General features: G+C 38.2%; 1 long non-coding RNA gene across 1 annotated transcript in view; it reads left to right on the plus strand.

The window, feature by feature from the left end:
* Positions 1-2,537: 2,537 nt before the first annotated feature.
* Positions 2,538-14,356, plus strand: part of LOC112842196 (uncharacterized) — a 28,897-nt gene continuing 17,078 nt past the window's right edge. The window contains exon 1 of the long non-coding RNA XR_003213914.1: positions 2,538-2,574. This is a non-coding gene — a long non-coding RNA (uncharacterized LOC112842196). The remainder of the gene's footprint in view (positions 2,575-14,356) is intronic.

Below are 14,356 nucleotides of genomic sequence, written 5' to 3' on the forward strand. Positions count from 1 at the left end.
CGGTGTCAAAATAAAAGTATTCCTAGAAATTCTGAGAATATGCGCTTCTTTTGCGGTGGAGGAACACCAAAGAAATTGCTGACGGAGCTTGCTTCTTCGACATCTTTAAGAGTTCTGAACAAATGTCTGTCCTCCTGCAGAACATCTAATGTACGCAAACACGCGCTCCAACTTCTTATCTGGTGCGTGTCTTTTATTTTGACAGCGAATGCGCACCTGCGGACCATTTATGCGCAGCCCTGTTTATAGTTTTCTGTGCATTTCAAACGTTGTACTTTCTGATGTTTTTTTTAAATATCTAAAGTAACATGGCTGCTATGAGGCCAGCTAGGATCCCTGTGGACCTACAAATGATCCAGGATGGATGGGATGAAAAGCCCATCGGAGGCATTGACTCAGAATCGGACATCTCAGATATAGAGGACCCAGACTATTGTCCCCCCCACTGAACAAGGCCAGTCAGATACAGAGGAGTCCTCTGATGAGTCCTCTGAAGATGAAATGGATATTGAGCCTAATAGAATGAGCCCCTCTTACTGCTCCACCCACAATATTCTGAATTAGATGGCCAGGGCTTGCACCTGGGTTTAGTATTGTCTCCCCAATAGATGCATGGAAGATGTTCATGTCTGATAATATAATAGAAGAGGTGCTGACATGCACAAACATGGAGGCATGAAGAATAGCCACAGACAGGGGAAAAGAGTGGAAAAATGTGATCAAACATAAGCTCCTGGCCTTCATTTGATTGACCATTCTTCCAGGAAGTGAGGAGAACTGGGATGTACCAGTAGGTGTACTTTTTGGGAGTCCTCTGCATAACCCATTTTACAAGGCCACTATGTTAATTCAAAGATTTGAAGATATTCGCCTGTCTTGCACTTTGATGACAAGAGGACCAGAGCCTACCGACTGAAAACAAGACCCAGCTTCTGCAATATATGCCGAGCAAGCATACAAAAGTGATACAAGTGATACAAAAACTCCAATTTCTTAAAATTAATGAAAAAATAAATAAAAGTGCAAAGTAGAGTTGGATGTCTCGAGACCGGTCTTGGTCTCGAGACCACTTTTACGTGGTCTTGGTCTCGTCTTGGTCTCGACGGACTTTTGTCTTGGTCTCGGTCTTGGTCTCGATGGACTTTTGTCTTGGTCTTGTCTTGGTCTCGACGGACTTTTGTCTTGTCTCGGTCTTGGTCTCGCTGTTTCGGTCTTCCGTTCTCAAATCGACATAGTGTTCGGGAGATTTGGAGTCAACCATCAGCGGAGCGGGGGGGTGGCTTACTGGGCTTAAGCTCGGGTCATTTTTTCAGAAGCATGGGGCACCGTCGTAAATTCCCCCTAATTTTGGTATGATCCGAGCTCAGGCACTAGGCGACTGAGCACAGCACGCATGTGAGCGAGGGGGGAGAAGCTGCTGCCTGCGAGTTTGCTGCAGATAGAGGACAGCTTAAGTTTGACCAGGTACCAAAGCAAATCATTCGTACTGAACTAATAATGTAAATATGACAGTGTATCACAAAAGATTGATATCAAACTGATCAGTTGGTTGCGTTACTTGCTCTTCGAGTGAATCAACAAATGGATAAATAAAAAGCCGAACAACAATGCTGATTTTTTAGAGAGTCTTAGCTTACATTTCATATTTTCAGTTGTTACCCTCCACGGCTAAACAAACTCTCTAAATCGGTTTCAATTGTGTACTGATGAACACAACAATGGACATAAGAAGCTTCTTTCAAAGAAAAAACTCAGGTAGATGTTATTTTATATATTATGCTTTGTATGTTGTTCAGTATATCTATGCAAAACAAGAGGAATTCAATACACAGCAGTATATTCACAGATGAAACCAGATATTTACACTTTAGGGAGAAAACATAAAAACTATTTTTTACTGTTAAACATTAATTTAGAGTAAACTTTTGTTTTAGATAAATAAATGTTGAAATATCTTTTGAATTAGTTTAATGACAGAATAAAGAGAGACAGAGCTGTCTATTTTTATCCCTTTCATCAAATTTAGGAGAACATATACACTAAGTTTATTGTTAATTAATAAGAAAACTCCAGACGATTCCATTCTGAGCTTAAGAAGCTTCTGATAGGTTAGTAGAGTCCATGTGAGTAAATTGGTGGCACAGCTGTGGATGCATATAAGGCAAAACACAGAGCCTGTTTCTGTGACATGTGAAAATCAAGAGATGTCAACCAAAACACCAGGAACAGAATTGTGGAGCTCCATAAGTGTGGCTCAATTTTGAATACAATTTGGTGCCATTTGCAATTAAGAAATACATATAGTTTTTCTCTTTACTCTTAAAGTTAACAAATATGTTTTTTATATTTATCAATCTAAAAAAATAAACATTTAGTCTGATTTGATGTTACAATTAAAAAAGTGTTTGTGTTTTTATCTGAAGAGTTTGTAAATATCTGGTTTCAACTGTATATTTGATGATGTTGGTGTTTGGCTTGATTGTCAGCACAAAGAGGGAGCAGAGAGGGAGAGAGAGGAACAGAGAGGGAGAGAGAGAGGAGAATGAGGGCAGAACAGAGGTGGAACAAGAGCAGGTGAGACACACATGTCAGTCAAATGGTTGTTTGCCAAAACTCATCAGAACATGTATCTAGTACCTGTTTCTTTTTAGATACCATTTGTTACTTTTCAAATTCTATATTTATTAAGTTATGCAGGCTTGTTTGCACAACAAGGCTAAATAATTATATAAACTTTTCAGAATCTAAATAGCGTACTTTGGTAGAATTAAAAAAATAAGTGTAGTGCAGGTCTATGATGATTTTCAGTGCTACTATCATCTAGTTCTGATTCTGGTTCCGTCTTGGTTAAGTCCTAAGTAGTCCTGATTTTGAACTGTTGTAGTCCTGTTTTAATTCTGGATTAGTTCTGGGTCTGGTTGAATTGGGGTTTAGTCCCTGTGTCTTGATACAGGCCCGACTTTGTTCTGCCTTGCTGCTTAATTAAAAAACTAGTTTAAGGTGTCCTGCATATGTGATATTTATTTTTTTTCCTATATGAAGTCATTCTTTTTTGAACAAAACTCAAAACAGAGCCTAATAATCTTTCAGTCATTTCTACCCTCACTTAATTTCCTTTCGCTGCTCAGCTCTCACACAGTGGCTCAGTTATGCTCCAATCCCTCCATATTGTTGCCAATCACATGCGAGGATATAGGATAATATCATTATGTGAAAAACAGAGAGGGTGAGAGACGCGACAGTCAAGTGGAGCGTGCGTCTGTCCTCTCAGTAAGTGAGTGAGACAGTAGACAGCGGTGAGGAGGGCTGTGCGAAAGCAAAAACACATAAATATGCCTGACACCCGTAAACGAAGCAGCATCTGGCTGCAGTTTAAAGACTTTTTTTGTCTCGGTCTTGGTTTTGGTCTTGGTCTCGTCTCGACTCAGTCTCGGTCTCGGTCTCGTCTCAACTTGGTCTTGGTCTTGTCTTGGTCTCGATGCCCTCTGGTCTTGGTCTTTGTCTTGGTCTTGATACCCTCTGGTCTTGGTCTTGTCTTGGTCTCGGATTAGGCGGTCTTGACTACAAGTCTAGTGCAAAGGGCCTCATGTCACAAACATGTTTTATGAGGAATACCTCAAATATGAAAATATCACAACTCTTCGTTTTAGAGATTTTGAAGAATAACAACCGAGTTTATAGCAAAATGCATTGATTTTATTTGGGGTCATTTTTGACCCCACTCGTGGAAGAGTGTAGGTATTGGTAGGTTGTGCATCCAAGGGTTAAGGCCGTTATTGATGCCACAGGGAGGATTTTGACCCCATTTTGAAACAACAGAAATAATGCGGAATCTCGTAAAAATTAATGTTTTAATTTTCAACTAAATGCATTATGAATTAGATTTAACAAAATAAGTATGATATAAGATTAAATTTAGAGATTTTATTAGTTTAGTAAATTATTTAGATTTTTTTTTACAAATCATGAAGGTAAAATATATTTTAGAACCTACCATTAAATCAAGGGTAGAAAAAAACACACAATATTTAACATCAAATTATTGTAGAAGAAGACCACCATGAACTTTGGATAAGGCATGGTATTAGTTATGCTAAACTAAAGAGGATATTTTAAAAAAGTGTTGTGAAAGACTGAACAGGTAATTTCCTTCATTTTAAAGTTGACCACGCACATAGCTACAGCAAAATAAGAAACACGTTTTAATAAATTGTTGTAAAGGAAGAAAAGTTCATGTTTTTCTCCTCAAATCTGAAACATCTCTGATGTAGCTGCTCTTTTCTAGCTTTCACTTTTTAGAATAGAATAGCTCTTTATTGTCATTGTTACAAAAACAATGAAAGGCAGTTTGGCATCTCTCCATGTGTGTGAAGTACACGATAGCATAGGTATTTACACAATAACACAGACAAATTTACATTTACACAAGAAAGATATGTACAAGTTATACATACACCTACATACATACACGCACATACATACATATATGCATGCGTACATACGTACACACACATATTTCCACATACACGCTTACACATATATACACACACACACACACATAGATGCCATCTGACGAGCAGGTGCATTGTGAGGTTTTTATTTGCTCAGATTAGTTCTCCACACTCTGGACTCCCTGTGCAGTTCAGCTATGGTTTCCCCACTCCTCTGCACAGCCAGGAACCCACCCATAATCCACTTGAAAATGTGCCTGACATCCACTCTGCCATAGGTCAATCTTCCATGGATGACCCATTCAACCTGCAATAATTGTTCATCTTTCATCTAACTGCAGTATACCAGCCACTACATTAATGATAACAGCTGGCTAATGTGGCTATCGGGCAACTGATAAAAGTAATATCCTTTATGTTAACATGTGGACCAGATAGATTAACATTTCTGATAACTATTTAATACTTCAGTGTTGGAACAGGAGCTTTACTAACCTCTTGAAATTCCTCCTAAAATGTTCTGTGTTATGAATCTTAACTACTTGAGTTGTTGGTGAGGAGAGGAGCTGTGTGCCTGAGTGTGCAGAGGTGCTGTGTGAACTTATGTGTGAACTGGAGGAGGCAAAGATGACACTGTTTGGTATGAATACTGCTGCAAATGAAAATCTTAAATTGATATCAAATTGATCAATTTTTGATCAATTTTTTGACAACCCCCTGTTTGCATCCATGTATAAGAATCGTATTTCATAGGTATCTCAACACTGTGCTTTTGTAAAGCAGGGTCATCTTAAATGGATTTAAAGTGTACATTGTAAGAGCCTTCAAAATACCACATAAAATGAATGTCATTTTCCAAATTGAGTGAGGTGTCACCAGTGAGGCATGTGTTGACACCAGAGATTATTTCTGGCTTTATGCAAATGCAGCCTTGAGATGTTTGGGTATTAGTGGTATTTTACTCCTCCTGAACTTTGCATAGCATGTCTTTGATTGGCAGGACATTTATGAATAAATATGCATACAAATTATGTGTTTGAACTGATAGACAGGTGATGTAGAGGGAGGGGACAGGTGGATAAATTGAATGCAGGGGAGGAAATAAAGAACCGAAGAATGCTATTAAGGCAACTGCCATTGAAGTTTGCAGTACAGCACTTACAAGTTGTGGATATATTGTTGCACTGTCAATTTAACATTGGTTGATATTAACAACTGGTATTTTTAAAGTTTATGTTACATATATTTTCAGGCTGTAATTGCCTTATCGCCACACATGCATCAAGTATATCCAAGTCTTTGAAAAGTTAAGTTAATAAATTCTGTAGCTTTGATCTGTCATGTGGTATCTGTATAACACACAGCTCCCATATGTATAGCCTGAAAGTTATATACTTGTAGCTTCAATACAGCGGTCCCATGGTACAGATGAGAAAGACAAGACAAGCCCTATGGAAAAAGCTTTGACACAATCATCATTAAGCAGCTGGTCTGCTGCATGAATGCCTCTACATACATATCTGCCTTCCCCTTTTGTCTTCCGCTTGGTTTCAGTCATGGAGCTTAGCTGTTTATACAGTATGTATAAGACATTTATAAGATGCACAAGTAAAAATCCGTATTCAGTATTTTCATTTTTACAGGTATTTTACAATTTTTACAAGTTCTAAATGTGCTGTGTGTTGGGGGGTAAACCTTTAATGCCATTCATTTCAATATTTCTTCAATGGAGGATATTTCTTTCTTCATGAACAATGAATCGTGGGTTGGAGCAGTTTGCCAACATTTTGGAGCCACGGCACATATTTCACATTAGAAAAATCACACGGAACATCACCAAACAAAAATGTCACAAAAAGTATATTGATAATTTTTCCCAAAGCACCAGATATAGCAGAATTGGCTCGGTTTGTCCCCAGTATACCTTTTTTGCTTTCTTCTGACCACTACTGATGCCGGGGCCTTCATCTGGGTCAGAATTTTCTCCAGGGCTCAGACTGACTAATTTTTCTTTTCAAATATTTATCTATTGCTATTATCCACTGCGTTCTCAAACCATGACTTTTATGTCATTTCTTCTTTATCTTTTTCTGTTTTACTCGCAGTTGGCAACCCATTTAATTAGAGCAGACAGTTGCACTGCCTTCTAGTGGAAGAGAATGTAATTGTTCTGCCGGTTACTCACGTCAGTCGCTTAGAGCAGTGGTTGTTTGGTACCAGGCTGCGAGAGTTGAGGGTCGGGTGTGACATTCATGGTTTTCAGGGGTTTTTTGTTTTTAGTGTTATTTTTTTCTTTTCTAATCTTTTCTCACAGCACACCTATGTGCCGCAGCACAGTGGTTGGGAAACACTGGGTTAGAGTACCTCTAGACTCAGGCTCCCAGCATTTATGTGGTTTAAATGAAATATCTTTGTCCTGACCAGAGATAACCAACTGTTAACAACTGTAATGCCTATGAAGGGAAATTATGTAATGACTACCAGGTAGCATGTACTTTCTGCTGCAGCTTGGCAGACTGAAAGTTTATTTCGGAGTTTTGATTTAATTCTTAAAAAACGTAGAGTTTTAAACCTATGAAAATGAAATTAAACATGCAAATTGGTTTGTAACATGTACTTATTGCAAGGTGCACACACTAACATATAGCCACATTCAGTCCAAAAGAATAGAAATAGAATGAATTGGGGTTGATGGTGGCAGTCTGTGTATATGTAGCTGTCACACAGAGTTAGTGTTAGCACTGGGGTCAAGCGTAGCCAGAATGAGCTCTGACTTCCTCTGAGTTAACACCAGCTCATTAGTCAAGTAGAGCAGGGCAGTCACACCTCAACACACACACTAATTCCTTCTGTCTCTTTTTCTTCCCTCGTTCCCTGTCTGTTTTCTTTTGTCTACTTGTTGGTCTGTCTCTCTCTTCCTCTCTCTCACTCTCCTTTGCTGTCACTCTCTGTCTCTCTCTTACCAAGTGGAAGTAATGCACTAAGCACTTAGAATTACTTAAATGAGATGGAAACTGAAAGGACCAGAATTATATGAGTACTCATACAGCACTTAATGTCCATTTAACCCATTCCATGTCTTTCAGAAAAAGCCTTGAGCTATATAACGGCTCAAATGTGTATTATTTGTATACCATCATTTAGCACTTTTTTTTCCCAGCATGATGCATTTATCCTTGGTTGCTATGGACAATTAATTACTGCAAACAACTTGTAATCATCACAGGTCATAAATTAATGTTTGGCTCTTCCAATTTCTTTAAATATGGGTAAGAAATCCAATTTATTAAAGCAAATTATAGCCTTGTTATTAACTTTAAAAACACGGACCCTTTGTGATTATCAGAACTCTATCATTATGCTTCCATAATGTACCTTCATCAACATGAAGGAGAATTTGTAGCTTAGCTTTTCTTAGTTTTTTTCTTTGCTTGAATATCACATAATTTCTTGCCTTCGTTGCTTCATTGTCTCACATTCATATTCATTTACACTTATCTTACCCTGTCGTCTTTCTCTCCTTTATCTATTTGCTCTCTCTCTTGCCGTGTCTTTCTGTCTTTCTCTCCGACATTTTTCTCTCCAACTTTCTATCCATCCTCTCTCCCAGTGACTTTGCTCATGCTAATCCCAACAGGTAGTTAATTATAGACTGCAGTCTAATGGCATGGAGTAATTATAGAACCCCAATGAGAATTCACTGGTCACCCTTACCTTCTCTCTCTACCTCTATAAAATATCTCTATTCTTGTTTTCCCCTTATTGCCATGGAAATCTTTTAAAACCAGATTTACTCAAGCAGGAAAAAACATTTAGGAGACTCATCTCTTGCAGCAGCTCGAATTAAAGGGGAACAAACATGTACACAAGTGTTTACAAGATGCATTTTCTCATATTCATCCTCCCTAACAGGGCACGTATGCGAAATTAGCATGTCAGCTTTTCTGTCTGGAAATTCCTAATATAACTATTCCTAATATAACTGGCACTGTCACGGCTGGGGCAGCAGTCGTGTTGTGGAATGAAAAGGACCCAAAATGCAGGCAGCTGACTGATGAAGAGTGTGACGTTTATTTACAAGTGGCAGTGGCAGAAACAGACAACGAAGCATGAGAAATACTAACAGAAACCTAAACTGGGAAAAACTAAAGAGCAAACTTGAAATCCTCGGGAAACGGGGTGAAAGGCAGAGAGACGCAGACCAACGAATAGGACACCAAGAAACACACACAGGAGGGAAGAACAGCTGACCCTAATACACACGATGACTGGAGGACACAAGCTGAACACAATGACAACAGACACAGACCTTCAGAATAGAACAGGAAATCCAGAACACGAGCCTTCAAAGTAAAACAGGAAACACACAGACTGTTTTACAACACAAACATGGGGACATGAACAGAGCACCGAGGACAGACACAGGTAGGGCTGATAAAACACTAAACTCCAGGTTCAACCCTAAACTAATACAAAATCAGAAAAACACAAGGCACAAAATGAACTTCAAGGAAACACAAAATGCTGGGTCAAAATGACCCAGGATCATGACAGGCACATCCATAAGATGAGCTAGAAAAGACATAATTTTGGTACAGATTAAAAGAAACTGATCTTTCAAGTCACTGGGTCATTACGACCTTTGAGGCTTTACCAAATGGAGATGTCTGCTTTTAAGAAAGAAAGTAAAATTTCTTTGAAAATTTTTGGCATTATTCTGTATTTCCCCAAAGATACATATTGTGTTCAGTGTCTACCCCATCAAGAGAAATGAGGTGTGAATAATAATAATAATAATGGATTGGATTTCATATAGCGCTTTTCAAGGCACCCAAAGCGCTTTACAATGCCACTGTCCTGTACTACCAGTGCCAACATGGTGATGTCACAGATCATCCTTCAGGATGTACTGATGTGTTCAATAACAATTGAATTTCACCAGACTATACAATAAGTGGAAATTCTTTCAGCTAATAGTATTACAAAAAAGGTCACTAGGCCCTGAAGAAATGTTGATATATTATTTCTTTGGGGACAGTTAATACTGCTGTGAAATTCACTGAAGCAGCAAGAACATGGTCCCCAACAAAGTGCTGGTTTAAATATAATTTAAATGTATAATGTAATAGAATATAATATAAATATTAATATAATTAAATATGTACTACAACATCCTAAAGATTTGGGATATAATCAAATATCAAGTTAGGAATAATGTGGATTGTGACGATTACGATTATATAGTATCTTCTCTAGCCAGAGCTGGATTCTGCAACTGAGAATTTATGGTTTGGATGTACTTCTGTCACTGCTAAAGCTAATGGCATATAGCACTATATTCATGTTTCCTGTGGCATCATAACCACAATAATGAAGCAAAATATAACACAAAAAAAGTGTAACTCGGAAAGGTTCAGTGTTAACAGCTTCTTTACAGTTGTGCTAATGTGTCATTTTTATGAGCTCACTTTTGATGCTTATTTTTAGGTGTTTATTTGTAGGTAGACATAGTATGCGACCCCAGCTCAGCTGCTCCAGTCTTTTAGGAGACAGCAAATGACCAATCCAGGCATATTCTTGGTAAAAGTATGTTTAAGTTTGCCATAGACTGCTTTTAAGCATGTGAAAGCTTTGTCTTATTTTCAGAGGAAGAAAAATCCTTTTCACGTAATTCACCTGTTATACTCATAAGAAGTTCAGAATGGTTTTGTTTTTGAATAAATAGATAGAACAACAATGTTGCATGAACCCAGTTCTGTAAAGGCTTTTATAACGTGACATCTGCAGACACATTTACACAAGTTTGATTTTGCCCATACTGTATGTCTGGCTTTACACTAAGCTGTTAGCCTGGATAATTATACCCCAGGGGAACCTGGAGCCAATGCCAACAGGTGGATGATGGGTTTCAAGCCAGGTTGATGAAATGTTAAGTGAGCATCGGCAATTCAACAGTGTTTTTAATAATGAATGGCAGAGCGGGAGCAATAAATTCATGTCAAAGCCTTAAAATGGACTGTAGGATATATTAGTATTTTGAGTCAACATTATATCGTGTGAATACAGCAACCCACCTTAAGTTGATAGCTAGCTGATTTACATTGGGACTCAAAAACAATCTAATATATAATTTATTTCAATAGCAGGGTATTATAAACAACAGTGAGAAAGCTATAAGGTATAAAGTTATCCTTTAATAAACAGCAGCACTGATTTTGTCTCCAAGTGTACTGTAAATGCTGGACTGAGATTTGAAAAGACTTCTGGCGCGTCTCCTTCTTTTCTCTCTACGAATGTTCAGTATAAAATGCTCAACTATGAAAACAGTTGGTATTTAGAGAGAGTTTATGTCTGTGTAAATGCATATAATAGATCAGTCAGCTGGAAAAGAGTTTAAATAGTTCTGACATGACACACAATGAGATTTGATTTTGTGGTCAGTTTAACTAAAGAACGTTTCCATGCACATCTATGTGGGTGCTAAAAATGAAAAGGATAACATCTACCAAAAAATTCAGAAGCAGAGTATTTAAATATGGTGTGTTAAAACTGCATAACGATCATCATAATATCTCTTTCATTTTTTATCTGGATCCTAACTGCAGAAGGAGTGTTCATGTGCAGATAAAAAACAATTCTCTTAAATGTCACCTTCTCAAAGAGTTCCCATCAATTAATCAATCCTAGGAGTTTTATTCCGCTGACCTTTACAGTTAAGGGCAATTTAAATTATTAAGGTGTAATACATGTGCCTGTACCTCATACAGCAGTGCTCTGATCCATCATTTATCTTTCTTTGACACTTCCCGTTGAAACAGATGTGAAATTTGGCTAACTACTTCAGCATGCTGTGCTCCGGAACATGACAGATATGTGTATCTAGGTACCCCCTGCAATTGCATCACTTTGTAAATCTTGGTTCAGTTGATTCCAAGCAAATTCTGCTGGCTTGGGATGTGAAGAATAACAACACCAAAACCAATTAAATCTGCTGCATGCCACAGCTTGTCATCTCTCTGGAAATATTAACTCCTTAAGCGTAGACTGCAAAGTAACTAGCCAGAAGCAATTTGCAATACCAGCAGCTTAACCTTCTTGCCCTCTAGCTACAGGATATCACACACATACTGCAGCATTCTTCAGGTTGCCTCTTGGAACTGAAAATTTGCCTAAATAGCTTTGGTTACTAAAATAACGCCAATAGTGAAAAACATAAGTCTAGTTACTATAACCAACTATAAGCAGAAAGTCAAAAAAATATCCAGTATAAAAGAATGATATCAAAAATAAAAGTCAAATTACTGCTCAAGCATACTTTAACGGCTGTTTTAAAGTGTTAATGCTCTTCCAATTATTTCTGTTCTGTAAGACAGCATGAAGCCCTTTAAATGAGGTAATAAAAGCCTACTGAACCTGCTAGCTGGTGGAGAATGCAGCTTACTGGCTAGAGCAATATCAACTGACAACAGCCATTGAGTGCGCTCATAACATCTGAGACAGGTACATTATGCACTTCAGTCTCAGTGTGCTAAAGAAAGATTTTTGAAAATGAAATGGAAAGAAAAGAGAATTTGAAAAATACAGTTTCACATTTTCCTGATCACACACACACACACACTTTATTCAGATTCCATACAAAAATACGCACATACACTTTCTTAGTGCTGTTTTTCTAAGTCCAGATTTGTGTGGTATCCCTCCATAACTCCTGTTATAGTGGTGTCAGGTTTGGTTTGTAGCATCTGAGTGGCTTAGCTGTCTTAGCGGCAGAATTCCAAACAGCTTTACTGTTTCTCTCCCAGAACAGCCCAGTTTTATATGGACTGACTTGTACACGGCTGGTGTATCAGCCACTATCTAACAAGCTATCTGTTACATTAACTAAATAAGTTTGGTTTGGTTTGGTTTAGTTTGGCAATACATTTACAGATCATTTACTTAGATTGGGACATGGTCATAGTTTTAATTCAATTCAATTCAATTTTATTTATATAGCGCCAAATCACAACAAAAGTCGCCTCAAGGCTCTTTATATTGTACAGTAGATTGCACAATAATAAATACAGAGAAAAACCCGACAATCATATGACCCCCTATGAGCAAGCACTTTGGCGACAGTGGGAAGGAAAAACTCCTTTTCAACAGGAAGAAACCTCCGGCAGAACCAGGCTCAGGGAGGGGCGGGGCCATCTGCTGCGACCGGTTGGGATGAAAGAAGGAAAACAGGATGAAAGACATGCTGTGGAAGAGAGACAGAGATTAATAACAGATATGATTCAGTGCAGAGAGGTCTATTAACACATAGTGAGTGAGAAAGGTGACTGGAAAGGAAAAACTCAATGCATCATGGGAATCCCCGGCAGCCTACGTCTATTGCAGCATAACTAAGGGAGGATTCAGGGTCACCTGATCCAGCCCTAACTATATGCTTTAGCAAAAAGGAAAGTTTTAAGCCTAATCTTGAAAGTAGAGATAGTGTCTGTCTCCCGAATCCAAAGATTATTACACATATTTCTTTAGCCAAAAGAAATACGTGTAGTTTCAGGATTTTGTAATTTCTGAATTTATATAATACACAAAGGAAATTTGTTGCATTATTATTCTGTAGGCTCTAATGACTGACAGCTCACTCATTCCTTAACCTGCAACCACAATAGAAACGATTCGCTAATTGCACACTGCTTTGAACCTGATATCCAGTTCTAGGACATTCCAGGTTCCAGGTGCCTAGGTAATTATAATATATGTCACACCATCACTCTCATTCAGTTTCTTGCTTGGTAGTAGAGAACAGGTTATCTTATGCCCCATCCAGTTCCGATTACCTGTGGGAACTTTGTCCGTAGTTGCTTGAATGGAATATCATTTATTTTCTATGGTTGTTTCTTCACTTCCACTGCTTTATGCCCCATTAGAAGTTATTTTTGAGTTTTAAATTATGACATACATTAATAGTCTGCTGACTGTCCACCACAAATGTTCCAAAACAACTAAACAGGAGACCTAGAGTTAGGACTGCGTTAATCACTGCTGTTTCCAAGATGAAGAAAAGACTTTAAGCTTAAAGTTTATCGCAGCATGAGGGACAACATAGTGGCTTTGTCAGTATACCTTTACATTATATTATTGTATATGGAGGACTGATAACCAGACAGAGTTAAATTTATAATCAACAAATGTATAAATATATAGAAAATTCCAACAAAATTGTCCAGAGTGTCACTTTTCCTCATCTGCTTATGTAAGCCCTCTTGTTACATGTAGGTTACTCCATCTTATTTGTTGTGGCTAAAAATATTACTTTTTCCCACCCTTATCTGCTAAGACATAGCTGAGGCAACACCGGTGGCATGAAAAATGGATGTTCTACACTTTATACCATTTTCTGTCGTCAAGCAGGGCAAGAGCTGAGACTGTTGACAGTAACTTATCTTAACATTTGGCCCTGTGTACTGCAATGTTCAGGACAAGGTGGTCTTGTAGTAGCTGACCTGTATGGCTATTAAGTCTTTTTTTTTGAGCTTGCATTTAGGATTGGTTGAAAATATGTGTGGAAAAGGTTCCCAATTGATAAATCACAGTGGGGTCATTTATTTACTAGCTTACCTGTTTTACATGTTGACTCTGTTTCCCCACAACTGATCTCAGAGCAGTGAAAGCAGAGTCAGTGGCAGCTTCCCTAGCATGCTATCCTTCCATAAGTCTCTCCTCAGTGAGGTTTATCCACAATGCACATGCACAAACGACCAGAAAAAGCTTCTGCTCTCTTAACTTGCCCAGCTTAAGCCATTGTTAAAGGGACACAGACACACCATAAAAATGCTAACCCCACATTTAGTCCATTGGATCGCAGTCAAGCAAAGTTAAACCTGCTTCCAGAGACAGCTAGCTAACTTCAGCCAAAA

This window comes from Oreochromis niloticus, linkage group LG14 (genome assembly GCF_001858045.2).
Source record: "Oreochromis niloticus isolate F11D_XX linkage group LG14, O_niloticus_UMD_NMBU, whole genome shotgun sequence".
NCBI lineage: Eukaryota > Metazoa > Chordata > Actinopteri > Cichliformes > Cichlidae > Oreochromis > Oreochromis niloticus.